Source organism: Daktulosphaira vitifoliae, unplaced genomic scaffold, assembly GCF_025091365.1.
Source record: "Daktulosphaira vitifoliae isolate Bord-2020 unplaced genomic scaffold, ASM2509136v1 Scaffold_5, whole genome shotgun sequence".
NCBI lineage: Eukaryota > Metazoa > Arthropoda > Insecta > Hemiptera > Phylloxeridae > Daktulosphaira > Daktulosphaira vitifoliae.
Window position 1 is genome coordinate 13,686,816 of NW_026099576.1, and position 17,984 is coordinate 13,704,799.

At 24.9% G+C, this 17,984-nt stretch overlaps 1 protein-coding gene across 4 annotated transcripts in view; it reads left to right on the top strand.

Annotated features, from left to right (window-relative positions):
- The first annotated feature begins 4,452 nt into the window (after positions 1-4,452).
- The window catches only part of LOC126908626 (tyramine receptor 1-like), a 52,679-nt gene continuing 39,147 nt past the window's right edge, over positions 4,453-17,984 (top strand). For 2 of the 4 annotated variants that reach the window (XR_007704805.1, XR_007704806.1), the window contains exon 1: positions 4,453-4,790. The gene's annotated coding sequence lies outside the window, so the exon portion shown is untranslated. The remainder of the gene's footprint in view (positions 4,791-17,984) is intronic. The other 2 variants (XM_050690869.1, XM_050690868.1) reach the window with 2 other exon arrangements.

A 17,984-nucleotide genomic window follows, 5' to 3' on the forward strand; every position in this document is an offset into this window, starting at 1 on the left:
TGAATATAAAAAATGCTTTATAGTTGATTAATTGAGAAATGCATGTGTTTTTATTATGATAAATGAACCAGTCTGTATATGTAAATATAAACTTATATTAGTGTATCTTTAATCTTAATATTAATCCAATTTTATTTTAATGGACTTTTGTTTATTATGTTTGAGAATTTGAATAGTCTGATGTGTAATGCGTGTAAATGTGATTAAGTTTGTTAGTTGTAATTTGCAAACACTTAAGGCTACTCTTATTAAGTTTCAAATTGTATAATCATGATTGTTAAAATAAATTTAATCTAATTTCAACATTTTTTTTAAGTTTATACAAATATTAAGAATACTTCTTTTAAATTTTGATTATTATTATAATAACAAATGTTAACTGATAAGTTAACAACAATGAACTTTATATTGTTTGTTTGTATAATATCATTCTTCTTGTCAAGCCAATGAAGAAGTCGATATAGATGAAAATATTATTAGTATGTACAATAATACAATATGTTTGCAATAACAAAGTTATTACAAACATACAGCAATAGGAAGCAAAGCAAGATGTTCAATAACTTTAAGTATAAAAAGTAAGTTTCGATGAAGAAAAACTTTTGTGCTGTAGACATCAATTTAAATGATAAAGTTATGACGTAAGACATTTTGTCATTACATCATCAATATTATTTAAAAAAAATATTTTATCTTAAAAGATAATTTATGATAAACTTCCATTCATATATAATTTGAAGTACATTTTATAATATTGATATAGTAAATATTGTATATTTTTCATAGATCGTTAGCAGTTCCGTTCTTTTTTCTATTGAAATGAACAATTTCCCTGGTAATTGTCTTATTGATTTTGGTCTTTCTTTTGTAATAACTTTTATTTTAATAGGAAGATACAGCTGCGTCAATAATTAATGAAATTATTAAATTTCAATTAAAAGGAGCTACAAGTAAATATTACAAAAATTTTAGTAATTTTAGCAACCTTAAAAAAATATTGATTTTATTTATTTATTATTTTTAGTTAGCCTTGCCTTACAATGAATACCTGAGTTTTAAATATTAAGTAAAGAGATACATTTTTGTTATTTTTTAATGAATAAACTTAGAGAAAAAATTATAACATTGATATTTGTCTGAAAACAATAAATAAAATACAACCTAAAGTTTTTGACCCCAAAATTTGTCTCTTTAAAAAAAATAAAATTGAAATCTCATTAGACAATCTATAAAAAAAAATCTAAACATAATTAATAATTTTTAGAACTTATGGTTAAAAATAATATTTAAATTAATAATGATTATATAATAATTATTGGTATTGTAAAAAAATTCTCATTACATATGATCCATATGTAATTAAACTGATTTATGTTTTAGTTTATTGTAAACATGTATTGAAACATATATATTTCAAAACATTGCAAACAGTAACATATTCTATTTAAATTCAATTAACATTATCAACATGTTGTTCCTAAGAAATATAGTAGTCAATGATAAATGAATTGCCATGTATTGAATAAATATTTAATCTTAAAAATGTATTTATTAACGTACATAAAAACATTGTATTTTTTCATATATTCTACATATTTCATTGAAGAAATAAGAAATAAATAAATACTATTTTTGCTTTTATAATGGTGTTTATTTTGTATGCATACAAGATTAAAAAGAATGTGATGTATTAGTTTATTGAAGAAGATTCCAATGGAAAAAATAAATATATTCTTCCGTATAATTTTTTATATGAAATCTAACTTTTTTTATTCATCATAAAAGAATAACTGTAAAATATTTTATGACTGGAGTTATTTTAAAAAAATCTGTAAAATACAATCCGAACATGAGGAGGAACTAATTTTATTATAATAGATTTTTTTTTGGAAAATTTTAATTGAAATTCCTTTTGTTTGTACGTTGTGCATCTGTATATGTCATATCCAGACATTTATTCATATATATAGGGTGTAATTTACCACATCAGATAGATAGGTAAAAGTCAGTGAAGTATTATAATTGAGAATTTCTTTTTCTTTTATTGTCTTAGAAGAAAATTATGATTTTTTTTTATAACTACGACTTTGTTAATAAGTATTAAATATAAAAAAAAAAGTAGTTTTTTAACCTACTTATTTAGTTAATTTGGTTAAGTACACCACTTCTATTTTCTGTATAATTGCATGGTTTTCTTTTTGTTAAAGAAGCATTGTATTTCTTATTTCACGTCTATCCTTTTTTGTAGTTATATATAGTAACAAATAAATCAGTTACGCCTGTTTTTTCATCATGAAAATGGTGACAGTTCAGTAGGCAGCCATATATTTTTTATATTATTAACAACTCTAATTTATTGTCAGTTAGTTTATAATTGTTTGCGTTATAATTGTACACTTTACATTAAAATATTAAACCTTAATTAAAAAATTGCTACAATTGTTATAATATATCGCAATAATAATAACGCAATGAAAGTATTCAAAATATGTTTACATGTATTTTAATTTTTCTCAAAATTTAAGATTTTAAAGATTAAACTTGTTTCGATTTAATTAATAGATAAAGTAATTTCCTATAAAAAAAGGTTGTTAAAAGTCGCATAGAAAATTATTTTTTCTCGTCGTGAAAATAAAAACCTAACACTGTAGGGATGTTGTATAATTGGTAAAAGTATAAATGACCTCTGACAGTGATTAGCATCACTATAATAAAAATCAAATGTGTTAAATTTTTGAACTATGATAACCTATGATGGACTTCTGTTATCAATATTTTTGTGATCTAAAGCTGACATCAAATTGGGGTATTAATATTTTTTTGGATTGTTTGTTTTTTATGCTTCAACTTTATGGCTTGAAAAACCGCGTAGTCGTTGTTTTTACTTTCACTATCTTTTATGGTAATATCAATTAGTTGAACTTGTGAATCATATTCTAGTTTTTTTCTTTTTGTTTTTTTAAATTAAATGAATCTTTTTGTTCAATACATTTTTTTTTAATAAAGTAAGATATTTTAAACCCATGTGCCATGATCTTCTATTTTCACGTTGAGCTAATAAAAATAACTTACATTTTTTAATGTGTAATAAATCTAAATCGTTGATGTGAGTAATATCAAATATGTCGTCTAGAGCGTCACAAAATTTATTTTCTTTTCGAATTTTAATGTCTGTACGTCGTATTTTTCTTTAACTTCACCTATTTTTCGTATAAATGTTTAATTTTTATAGTTACGTGATACTATTGTTCAATTGATATATTAGTTTTTGTCCAAAACGTAATAACTCCTCGTGCAACCTTCTCAGTAATGAATTGTTTTTTTATTATCTATGTGCGCGTCAAAAAATTTATTTAAAACTTGGCGACTTGAAGGAAGTTTATTTCTTGTAATAAATTCTGTCAAAGCCGCCTAATCAAATTCCTCGACTTGTTGGTGTTTTTTATATATAACAATGATTGTTAAAGATAATTAATCATAAAATTAATAAAATAAAAGTTCTTCCATTAGATTTAATAAGAATTTTGTCATTGTGATAATAAAAGTTTAAATGAATAAAAATCATTTTATAATAACAATATACTATAGTTAATAATTTGTTATTAGAAACCTAATCATTTAATACTATTTAGTATAAGTTTACTTGTGTAAGCATATGGTTCTATACGATAACTCAGAATACAGTAGATGCAGATAAAACATCGTACACTGTCTTCTATTAAAATTTGTCAATGTGTACAACGACTACAATCGAATATCAGATAAAACGTTTCATCAAAATAGCATTATGTCTACTTGAACTTTAATAGCCATTAGCGACCTTTAAATGTTGGCTGATTTTTATCGAAATGTACTTACAATGTTTTTATAAATATAGCGAACCAAATAACAGGTTGAAAAAAAAAGAAAAAGTAATAAAAAATTTTTGTCCACTACATTTGGTTGTCACCCTACTCGTGTAAGAAAATAGTATCAGTGTAGTATTTGAAACACGATTAAAGATAATTAACATTAACCCTTCAGATGCTGACAGTAATTGAATACATTGTTAAATTGAGCTTAGACAATTTGAATTAGTATTTTTTGTCTTGACTGACTCTAGCAGACTACCGCGTGTAATATATTTAACAAAATAATAATTTTTTTTACTTTTCCAGCTAAATAAAGTTGAACATGGTTAATGCTGCGACATAGAAACCCTCCGAATCTCACTCGGTGACATAAGAAAAAACGCCCAAAAACGGTGGACTAATTTTTCGTGATACCAATTGTAATGGAACTCGACAACTAACATATCACTTTTGATAGGGTTTTTGGAAATCAATTATAAAGTAGCTTTGGGAATTTCGAATCGTTAGTAGATGGCGGCTGGAGCTGTCTCCGGTGATTGTCCACGAGGGCCGAGTGAGATCTGACGTGAAAGGTTAACCGGCGTAACGGTTGCTACCGAGACGTTTTAGAAGCGCGTACGGTCGACGGCGAGCGGTAGTCGTATCTCGTACGCCGCAAACGCCAGTCCGAGCTCACTGACTTGGTGCCGTCCGTTAGTAGACAGCCCTGTCGTTTACGCGTAATTCCTGTACGGACGTCCGTTAGTAGACAGCCCTGTCGTTTACGCGTAGTTGCTGCACGGACGTCCGTCAACTTGGAGCCGCGTGTGTTGGGTGCGGTACCGTTCGCCGCATGGCCTTCACCGCGACCACCTAGTCACACGTGGACGATACCAGATGGATATTGCGAACAAAATATTATGTAGATTAAGAAATGACCAATAAATAGTAAAAGTCGAGGTATGTTAAACATTTTGATAAATTCATACATGTGTTGAGTGCTTGTTTAAGTGCTTGTCATTTGACTAATGCAATTGTAGATTTTAAATGTTCAGCCGGCCTACCTAGTTCAATATCGCGTGCGAAGGTACCAGTTGAATCAATCCTGTTATGTTGAGCTCTGTAGGTTTTGCCGCCCTTGTGTCGTAAACATTAGCGTTTAGATAGGACGTTCAACAAAAAAAATAATAATAATAATAAAACGTTGTAATAAAAATTAAACGTTTCAAAAAAATGCGTGATCATATTATATCATTCAATTTATAATTATTTATGAAAACATAAATATTTTAATACTTAACACTTTGTAGGAGCTCTTGAAATAAACAATGGGGGTACCCATAATTAAAATAATTACGCTTAGCGCCGAAGTAATTATAAATCAGCGTGACTTTTGGATTAACAAATTACTCAGCATAAATGACTTGAAGGGTCCTTTTAATCTTCAATAGTCTCTTTGTAATTTGAATACTTGATTACAGAGTACATCAACAATTGAATTGATATAAAAATAATAATTTTTGTATTTTGATCATACAAATATCGAGAAAACACACATAGACTGCAATATAACATTTGTAAAGTGTATTTGTAAAGTAACAAAATTGTAACGCATATAATTTCTTCTTAAACTATATTTTAAGTGCAGGTCATAAGGATTACCATAATGATATATATATATTCTTTAATTACATTAATCCAAACTTATTAAACGTGTTCTCAACGTCGATACTGTCTACTGGCATGTTTAATTTCACATACTTAAGTAATTTCTTTACTTTCAAAACTACATTTGTATTAAAATTAATGTTATAGTGGTGTAACCTACTGCTGAATTTCTATATTAATAATTGTTTCCTAGTTCTGTTTCCATGTTTTGAACTATTTATTGCTGCGCGTTCTTCTCCAACTAGTACTCTTTGTTTCTATCACTTGTTCGAATTCCCAGTGAATTTCTTTACAATTAGTTGATCTGTCAAAACCATTTACAACATTTTTGTCGACATCTTATGTTGGTGATAAATAGTGTAAAAACGTTACATTAATTCACATTCCCAACAATAGCATAAAAGGTTTCCCCACTTTCATCCACTAAATGAATTTCCAACAAAATTAGTGTTCTTAAAATTACTTTAAGATAACATTAAAAAACATTGACAACATATTGTGTCATTTTGATGTTCAAAGATTGAACCATAAAGAATTGTACATCATATTCAATTATAATGTAAAAATAATCAATAACTGTACTTAGTTTGCACCCATCGCGTATAATTTGAATATCTCTAGACGGCTAGTTGTTATAGTTGAAATCAGTTTTTACTGTTGATACAGTTTAGTTTATACGTTCAATATTTTAGAAATCTGAAAATAAATCGTTTTTATTATTTAATTAATTTAAATAAAGAAATGTTCGAAATTTTATTTTAATTTTGGAAAAATTTATAGTACTCTATCATTTTTTAATTCTATTTCAATCAAGATAACTAAATCTATATGCAAAGTCTCTCAGAAATAACTAATAATGCTTATAACTTAACTTTTTATTTAATAACCAGTTTGTTAAATTTTTTTTTTTTATAATTATCACCTCCTTGGACTATGTTCAAAGCATATATTTATAATTTGTTACTTGTAAAAAAATTTTTTTTTATTTATAAGTTTCGAAATAGTCATTTTCGAGTTTTTTTCTTACAAAATAATTTGATGGGTTGAAAATAATTTTAAAGCAAATACTTATCAAATTACAAGCATTTTAATACAGAGAGGAAGTGGAACACGGCCCAAGTAACGTACACCAGTACGAGTTTCACCCATCAGCGCTACTATCAAATCTACCTATTAAAATACTTGTAACTCAATGAGTATTTGTCCCAAAATTATATATAGTTTTTAAAAAAAGGCTAAAAATGTTCAAAAAAATATTTAAATTAATTATTAGTAATAAATAATAAAAAATATTATCTGAACGTAATCTAAGAAGGCGATAATTATTAAAAAAAAATTAAAAAATAAAATTATATCTGTTAGATTTGAGATACTCTGTATAATTAATAGTGTAATAACTTTTAATGGATTAAAATTGAGCGATTTCATAATTACTCATACATCAAAAATCATATTATTGATTATAACCTATACTTTATCCATAAATAAAAATTATTTTAATGAAATGTATGGTTGATGAATTTGTATTTAAATCAAATAACGTTTATTAATAAATAATATTTTTTCTATATTATTTTCTTTAGTTGACCTTAATTTTTATTTATTCGCTATAGTATTTTTTCTCTTATTGTCATATAAACAGTACTTATAGTTACATTGACGTATTCAGAATTTTTTCATAAGGGCCTAATGACCTTTTGTTACCTTTCTCTTTGACTACGCTACTGTATAGTAATAATCATCAATAATCAAACACTTAATTCCAATATCATTACAAAACTTGAGTAAAATTTACTGATCATACTCAATTATAGGTATTCAAGTTCAGAAAAATGTATTGTAATATATCAAAAAGAGGTGGGTGAATAATGAAATAAAAGGGTAGGGTACGGTTTAATTCACTACAATAGAATAATAAGTTAAATAATATATTACCCCTTCTATCGGAGCGTATGATTTTGGTTCAGAGTAAAGAAATAGAGAATAAAATAAAGTACATATTTGTACCTCTATAAACAAATTAAAATCTTTTAAAATGGCAGTGAATATCAAGAATGATGTCAACTTTAATGAACATGGTTTGACTCAAAATATTGAGTCTTCTAATTAAAATTATTATTATTATTTTTAAATGTAATTTAGTACACTTAGGAAAATTAAATAAATATTTACACAAACATTATATCTAAATTAATTCATTGAAACAAGTGCAATAAGAGCAGAATATTCGGTATTTTGAAGACTACATTGTGGATCGAAGCTCACTAGGTACTGAGCCTACTACTAACATCTTATTTGACAAAAAAATGATAAAAGAGAATTTATTTTACTTGACATATTTTATTATCTCCGTTTCTTATTAAACACATCGTTAGCAGTACAATTTGTGTTTATTTATTCATCAATGTTATAGATAGTACATAGTATCATATGTAAAAATAATGTGCTTGTATATAAATATGTTTCTATACAGTTATTAAATTAATTTAAAAAAAGATCGAGTAATAATACAATTTAATACGGCGATACAACACCATTCAATGTTTGATAGACTTTTTTTTATTAAATATGAATTTTCATCAAATATTCTCAAACTACTAATGAGATATGAACATAATAATATCAAGGAATGTAAATCATTAATTAAAATAAATTTTTATGTAAAACGTTCTTCAAAACGTTATTATCAGGGTTTATTCGTTTTTATAATTATTTAGTCGTGATAATTTTTTTTTGTTATTATTTATTCAAATTTGCTTTAAAAAGTTTTTAGTAACAAAAAGCTAATACCTCCAACCTCCGTAATTATTTTCTAGTTATCCCACTGTACGATGTACTATCGACTGAGCTATACAAATTGAAAATTTTAATATAATTTTTAAATACATATGATAGTTTAGTTCCATAATAAATAATAAATATAATATAAATTTAATATATTTAATTTATAATATAAAAAATATAATAAATAATTATACTAATCATTTTTTATTTATTAAAGTCTATTATTTTTTACTAAAAATCTCGATATATTTTATACTGATCTAATAAAACTGACAGTAATAATCAAGACTGTAATAAAGCACTAAACAAAATATTATATTCCTCATCAGTGTCAACTAATATATATATTGCGTATCACGTCAAATTATTAGANACTAATATATATATTGCTAATCACGTCAAATTATTAGACTATAATAACTTTTACTATATTAGTATAACATTACGAAGTGATTGTATATTGATCATATATTATTATCGCATAGTAATATTGTTAATTTTAGATTAATATGTAATTTTTATCAAAACTAAGTTTGGATTTCATATAACCATGTTTAAAATGATTAATCGCCAGAGCAATTGAGTAGTTCCATTAAGTATATCTATATATTATAAATTGTTCCATAAAGTATTAGTAAAAACATACACTATCTTTTACGGTAAAATGATACTAGTTTAAATTTATAATTGAAGGTTTAATGATAGAAAATGNTTCCATAAAGTATTTAGTAAAAACATACACTATCTTTTACGGTAAAATTATACTAGTTTAAATTTATAACTGAAGGTTTAATGATAGAAAATGTTTTAAAAAACCAATGCACACATGTAGTAATATTGCATAAGTGTTGCCCCGTGGAATCATATAGGTGTAATACTAATGTTTAACTATTGTAATATTCTTCCGTTTTATATATAAAAAAATAACAAATTTTTAAAGTTAATAATGAAGTATATTTTGAATGTTTCAATCAATATTAAAACAGATGGGTACAGCTCATACAGGTGTATAGTTATAACGCATACTACACTCATGTTACATATCCACTATATTAAAATGCTTGTAATTCAATAATTACCTGCCCTAAAATTGTTATTGACCCATTAATGATTTTTTGTAAGAAAAGTAATAAAAATTAATTTTTATAAACTTTGAAAAAAATTGTTCTGTTAAATTTGCAGAATAATCTGAAAGGCATTTAAAAATAATATTTAATATTTTTAAAATCCCTTTAGGACACCAATTATTTAATGTCATAAAATAACAAATAAAAAACGTAAGAGTACATAATTTTTAATGTATGTGGAATAAACAATTTTAAAAATTTATCAATANGTATGTGGAATAAACAATTTTAAAAATTTATCAATACTCGTCATTATCATATACGATTAATAAATTTGTAAAGATACAACACTATTTAGTATTTTTACAGGTACCATAATGAACGGATTACTAATATTTGAATACTGACTTGATTCTAACATAAAACAAAAATATACAATTTTAGTGATGTGTCTGTTTTCTGGTTATTATTTGCAAATAACTAATTAGCTAGTAAAATGTTACTACTAAACAATTAAAATAAGATAAGAAAATCTTAGTTTGAAAGATAAATCATAAATTGAATATCTAAAAAAATCATAGTACCATCAAATGGGTCCACTTGGGACTGTGGTTAAACTTAGGTTACTTATATATTTTACAGATTTTATCACTTAATTATTGTATTGTGAACAAATATTTTNATGTTACTACTAAACAATTAAAATAAGATAAGAAAATCTTAGTTTGAAAGATAAATCATAAATTGAATATCTAAAAAAATCATAGTACCATCAAATGGGCCCACTCGGGACTGTGGTTAAACTTAGGTTACTTATATATTTTACAGATTTTATCACTTAATTATTGTATTGTGAACAAATATTTTATGTATCTTTAAAATACTTATAAGAATTTTACTAATGTTACGCTATTAATGATGTACATTGATATGAGTAAAATGATAATAGACATTTAACCAACCCAAGTTGTCCTATTTGGTTATACACAAAATATTTTAAAAACCAATCCTTCAATTTTCCTACAAAATTAATTAATTTAAACTTTGTACAGGATTTTTATATTAAAATCTCTTTATATACAATCACAGTTATTATACAAGTATGAAAAATTCCTAAGCATATTAATACAAGGGATAAAAGAGTAATGCAGTTTACAAATGTTTAGAGATAAAAATGCGCAGACCCGCGTTTTATCACCAGTCTTTATATAACATTTTAACAAATAATAAATAATAATAATAAAAAAAAAGTATAATTATTTTTTGTTCATTGAAATTTTTTTTAATCTAAAAAGCCTGTACTACTTAACTTAAATACTTTAAGTTCAAGGGTTAACCATACTTATATTAAATTTACAATAAAGCTTTTCAATGTGGAAATTGGATACTTAAATTAATCTTTAAAATGACAAGCTCATTGAGTGTTTTTAACTCACCGTTTAATACTACTATGTTTTCAGTCTTCCTGGAAACTAGAAACTACAGCTAAAAAGTGACATCAACATAAAAGTGACTTGGACTTTTTTTTATTAGATAAATATTAATATGTTATTTTAATGAATAATAATCACTTTTATTCAATATGTTTAAGGTTTAACAACTTTTATATAATCTATTTAATGATTACAATAATACTAAATGGACAATATTTGTATTTATTTTGAAAATTATTCAAATGGAATGGATGTTGCAATAATATTTATAAATATTCTGTTGTAAAAACGTCTTTAGATAATATTATGATTACTGAATATTAGCTTTCTATAAATTATGACGACTGTAAAATATAAAAAGATGTAACGAATTTCAATACTTTATATTTATGACGTATAAAGTGATTTTTTTATCAAAAACCATTTAAAATATCTAAATATAAAAATAATATTGAAAAATATTAGCGTCGATGCAAATCTGAGAAGATATTGATTTTGTGATGGTGTGTATAATATTTATGTCTGTTCTTGAAAATTCTTAGCTCTCATTGAACTGAATTTAAGATCTATATCTAACATCTGTTGAGTCAACAGAACTCAATTTTAGTCTAGTTGAACCTATTGTCATTGAAAATCTGGAAAAACTCCCTCAATTTTAGAAATTTAGAAAAGTATCTCAAGATAATGCTACCGAAAAAAATGGCGTTTTCATATTTTTTTTCCTGCATTTTAACTTTTTAAATTTTGATTCTAATGAAATGATAACAAAGTAAACTAGAGATTGTAATATTATATTATTACATATAATATTAACATATAATATGATGTTATCATTTGTACATGTATGTCACATATCATGATTATACAAGATCACCAAAACAGGGTTCTCTTATTTAAGATACAAAATAACCCTTTAATTATACAATAAAATCTCCCTCTTGTAGAAATTATTAAGTAACGCCTACACGCAGGGACCCTCTTTTAATTAACCAATTACAATACAAAGCCTCAGCTTCTAGGATCACGGTAGAGATCGCTGGGCTACCCCCTTCACACTATAAAAAGCCATTTTTCCCCATCTAAACCAGTTCTTTTGACGATTTTAAAATACACAAAATCTACGACACTCTACTCAAGATTTCACTCTCCGGGACTTAGTCGATTTTTTAATTAATTTGGACTTAGAATATTTTTCTTTAAAACTAAATGACACTTAGAAATTTTAAAGTGAATTTTGTTTTGGTGAATCTTTTAATTTAATTTAATTTGTTCAATCATTAATAATATTTTATTTTTCTTGTTATGAAAATAAACATCAAATAATATTTTAAACATTATATTTTTTTAAAATTATTTTATTTTAATAATAAATCCAACCTAAATTTAGATATTCATTTAATAATAAAAACTTATTGTGAGCTTTTCTTATTGGGTAGCTAGTCTCGTTGCTAATGTCTTTGTTTTAACAAACATCGCGCCGGCAGACAAAGTAAAGGTTGCAACTAGACATTGTTCTAGAATTAGGTATATTAGGTTAGAATATATTTGTAAGCCTATGCGTATTGGGTAGCTAGTCTCGTTGCTAATGTCTTTGTTTTAATAAACATCGCGCCGGCAGACAACGTAGAGAAACTTACGAATATATTTGCAGTGTTTAATTTTTGTCTTGGTTATTATTGTGCCGCATCCTTTCAAGGTGCTTTATTTTAGCACCGGGACACATTGGGCCACCACAATTCTGCCTTGATAAATTTTTTACATAGATATAGATATTTCTGAATCTTGTTTTGGCCAGGCCAGAGGAAAATTTAAGAAATATTGGTATCGATCTCTCAATAAAATATACTCTCTAAAAAAAACTTATTCAACAGACGTAAAAAAATCAATAAATAAAAAAAATTAAAATTGTTTTTATAATAAAATACAGAGTGTTTAAAATCTTTTACAAGTAAGATCAGTCTTAGACTTTGTGTAATTAAATCATCTTATTTAAAGTCTTGAGTCGTTTTTTTAAGCAATTATATAGACTATATTACATATAGTGTAAATCGTATACGTAGTGCGTTTAATACGGAAATCAACACTGGATTACTTAAAATATTATTGTATCACACAGGACGTAAGGTAAGTACAATTTAACCTATGCTTTCGAACTTCCAACAATCTATTGCGTGATAAACCATTAATAATTAATGAGAGAAACAATTAATGAGAAAATTAATTTAAATAAAATTGAAGACAATTAAATCTACATTAAAATTACAAAAACTTATAATAAATAATGATTACAATAATTTACTAAGCACCCCTAATTCCTTTTTATATTTAACCTACGCTTTCTAATTTTTATTTTTCTACATTTTCTATTTTATTTCTTTCTTTTTATTTTTGGTTTATTACAAGATAATAAGCTTTTTTTGTATGTTCTGTATGAAAATCTAATGAAAAACTAGGAAGTAAAAAAGTACAGGAAGGGTTTGAAAGAGATAATTAAATCATGTAAAATATTTTTAATTTAATTTAACTTCCATCAAATCGCTCATCAAGTTTTGAAGTATACAAGAATATAAAAAAAAATCATTCTATGATTATTGGAACAACTACTAATATACAGATTATTGTGAAATTTAACAGATTCACATAGAAGAGATTTTTTATGATAGTAGTTTTAATAACTATCATATGACTATAATAACCAGATATAATTTACAGATATCATTTGTTTCAACTATGTCGCAGTCCATTATATTGTGTATTTTTTTTTGGCGCTGCTTTTAGGTAAAAGTTCTTCACAATTTAACAATGAGGATTTCAGGAATTATTAATATTTTAAAGAAATTACTGGTAGTGAGGTATGGTTACTGTTATTTTTGTCATTATACATTTCTCGACCTTACTCTTCCTCTCGTTTAAGAATAAAAATGTTAAAAGCTTCTAAAATATTGGTTTATAAGTTTTTGTCGACCAGTCATTTTTTTATTAGATCATTTTCTATTAAATAAGCTAGCCAATTATATATGTTATTATTCGAAAAAAAAAGGTTGACGTCCTTACAAGATACAAGAGTTAATGTGTACACATAAAAATTACTTCATCATTGATAAATACATGTATCTAAAATAAACTAAGAAAAATTATCAAAGTATTTTTTATTTTGCTATAAATTAAGTGGTTCATAACAAAAGAACCATCCTATAAAAAAGATATTTTAAAAGCAACATACATTTTTTTTTAGTTAAATTTCCTACAAAAAAATTATGATTTTTTTTTACTTAAAAAATTAATACTACAGTTTTTTTAGAAGTGAGCAATAGTAATTTTCTTTATAATCAAAACTGAATAGAAACCAAACGAATGATGTTGGGTTAAAATATCTATCAAATTTCTTAAAGTTCTAGTTTAAGCTAACCTTATATATAGAATACTCAAAAAAGTTTTACTGAATAATTCAACATTTTTCTAACTACAATTTCGAATAAAACCAAAATCAAATAAAAGTTCCTAATTCACGGAAAAATTTACTTTTAAAATCTATTAATGAAAAATTTTTATTAAAATTGATTCATATATAGTAGATTTTTCATTATTTAACAACAATCAAATAACTACTCTTCACAAAAATTATAATAAATATTTGAACTAATCATAATTTAATTTTTTTTTAACAATAATGGTTCTTTGTTGAGCTGCTTTACCATTCCTTATATATTAAACTCTTATCAACTTTCGATTTTAAAATAACAATCCCATTTAATTTATACCATCATATTTATTGAATAAAAAATTTCATTCGATTTTCAACGGTTTATAGTTGTTTAATATTTAAAGGTGATCAGGCAAAAACGTACTTTTTTTAAAAACCACAGTATTATCACATTATATATCGATAAACGCTACCGGTTCGTAAAAATGCGATGAACTGTATACACTATCTTAATGTTATGAACCGGTAATATTTGTCAATTTATTACCCAATAAAGATTCCGTCTCTTAACTTAAGTAAGTAGGTTTTTTTCTAATCGTCCCTACACTTTAAATAACTGTAACTCGTTGAAAATCAAATGATATAAAAACATTTTTTTCAATTGAATAAATCTGATGATATAAAAAAAAAAACGGGATTGTCATTTTAAAATCAAAAGTTGATAGGAGTTTAAGGTATAAGGGATGGTAAAGCAGATAAAAAAAAAACCATTATTGTTAAAAAAATAAAATAATGTTCATCTCTAATATTTTTTATGATATTTTTGTATTTTTCGTAAGAAATTACCCTGAATACAAAGCTTTGATGTCGGTAAATTGATGAGACAATAGTATCTAAATCTTATTTTTACACATCTGAATCTCAATCGCTGATGACTTCTATCATTGTGCAAATTGAATGAATAGATAGAAAAGGACTGTAGTCTATTTTTCAGATAATAGCTTTAGTCAAATAAAAAAATTAGGTAGTTATGCAAACACTTCTGGATGATCTGGCATGGATTATCCATAATTAAAGAAATTTGTTTAAAGGAATGATGTTTCAAATAGGATATAATATTTATAAAATGATAGCAATACTTAATTATTAATTTGTTGAACATATTAAATTGTAAAAATATGAACATAGCAATAAAATTGTATTTTTCAATATGGTTCAACAAAGTTTTATTTTTACTTGTTTCTAACAGATGATAAGAAACCTCCTCATAGCATAGCTTGAGAGCTGCTATGACCCTTAATAGGCTGCAATAATACTAATAATTATAATCTCAGTTGAAGTTTAATTAGCGTGTGATTTTATATTTATAAGAAATGGTGTTTATATCAATATTCTTTGAAAAAATTAAAAGCTGTAGCTATAAATGTTTTAATAACTTTATTTAATTATTTTTTAAGTTTTTCAAATTTTTTGTGTAAGAATTATTTAATGATATTTTTAGATTAAACTATATAATTACAAAACTTTGTATCACACAACATTTTTCAAGTAACTTAACGATGAAATATCAATTATTTTTTTGTCAAAAGCTAGTTACCTTATTGTATTAGAAAAAGTAATTATTACGTAAATTTTTTTCGAGAATTTTGTTAGGATATAAAATGATAGTTTTAAACTTTTTTATTCAATTGGTGAAAAAATATATTTTTTCAACGAAAGTAAGTGGAAAAATAACAACCCAGCAAAAATATGTTTTATGTGCGTAGAAGATATTGTTTTTTTTTTTGGAACAAAATAAAACTTTTGTTGTTACACTATTCGATGTATATGTGATAGTCGTAACATCCATTCTTGATAAGTCCATTAAATATATATGTATATGAATATCTTTATTGAATAACACTTTATTTATAAGTTTATATCAGAGTTTTTTTCTGCTCATGAAAATTCAAATTTTTTTTAAGGCATATAATACTAAATACAATACTAATACTATATACATGCAACATACTAGAGTAAAAATACCTACATACATAAAAAAACGACTGGGTTTCTAATAAATAATGAAAAATTCACATTAAAATGAGAGTAACTATTGCCTCTTTTAACGTGTTTGTTAATTCGAAATGTTACTAGATGAATAAAACGTAATGGAACCACATAAGTTGGATAATATAATACAAAGAAAAAGAAATAAAAAATGAAACTTTTAAGACTCACTTGAGTGGACTTTCTTCGTCAGCATACTGAATTCCGTAGATATTCCAACTACCACAGACACAACCACTGCAAAGTTTGCAAGCAATATGATATTACTAGCAACCTGTAAGGATCAGAAGACTGAAATTGACAACTTACAGAAGTCAATAAATAACACATTTTCGTGGAAAAGGTGATGGAAAATTAAAAATAAATAGTGATAAATCAGTTCATGTCAATTATGCTCTACGAAAAACTAATTACATTCCTGTAAATATTAATCAATATATATATGTTGATTAAGATAATATATCTTCCCACAACATGATTTAGCTAAATACCTAAACTGACGTCATAATTTAAAAAAAACACGTCTGGACATAATGAATTTTTTGACAAACGCGTTCGTCAGAAAAATTAGCTGATGAAATTTGAATTAAAAATTCAACTGATTGTTAGGAAACCATTCCAAACTTTCATCAAACGTATACTTTACATGGTAATTATTAAAACAATTTGAACTTACGGTGTACATTTGAAGGGTTGTCCAGTAAGTTCAACATTGATTATTAAAAAAGTTTAAGAGCCACCTCACTGGACTGTACCTCCTCATGAGTTACTTTCTATTTATTGTATACAAACTATATATAGTTTATATATAATTTCATTTAATTTATGTTAACTAAGAAATTATTGTATTTATTCTATCGCATTATGTTAAAGGGGATTTTTTAACCCGTTTATAATTTAAAAATAAAAATAAATAAAATATACACACCTCATTATTGTAATCCATATTTATAAATATAAATTTATTGTTTAAACATTTTGGAATTAAATAATTATTATTTAAGTATAAGAACACGCTCTTATTTCTATCATTGCTTTTATTTATACTTTAACCAATAAAACCTTAACCAATTTTTTCCAAAAAAGTATTACTTATTTATACGTTTGATCTTCAATAAATATCAATAGTATTTTTATTTTTGTATGTGTTGGCTAATATTTAGTTTGAACATTTCATGAATTATTGAATTTTAAAATTTAAGGTTTTCTTTTGTTGCTTAAACACACTTATTATTGATGTAATGTATGTGACTATTAAATTCAACTTATAAGGTATTTCTTTTAGTTGGCAAGTGACCAATTTATCGAATTTTTTTTGTTTTCTATGAAAGAATCAATTTTCAAAGCACGTTTACTATCATTATTCTTAGAGCAACCGACAACTGATATAAATATACAGGCATAATCTGATGATCAATAAACTTTCATTTTAAATGTACAATGAAAATCTTATGACTATGACGTGTGAAGTACAATAAACTTATGTAGATGAAGAGTATCTTTTTAGTTTTACAAATAATGTATATATGCAACAACACGTCGTTTTATAGTTTTGACAGCTGTACCGTATACTAGATTATTTTACATTAAATTGTTAATGACATTAGTTTAGATGATAATAAAAATAAATTTCTCTTTGGTTATTATAGAATGAAAGACTAAAAACAAATAAACTTGCAGCGAAATATTTTGTATGAAAAATGTCTAAAAGTAAAACCAGTACTTTTAG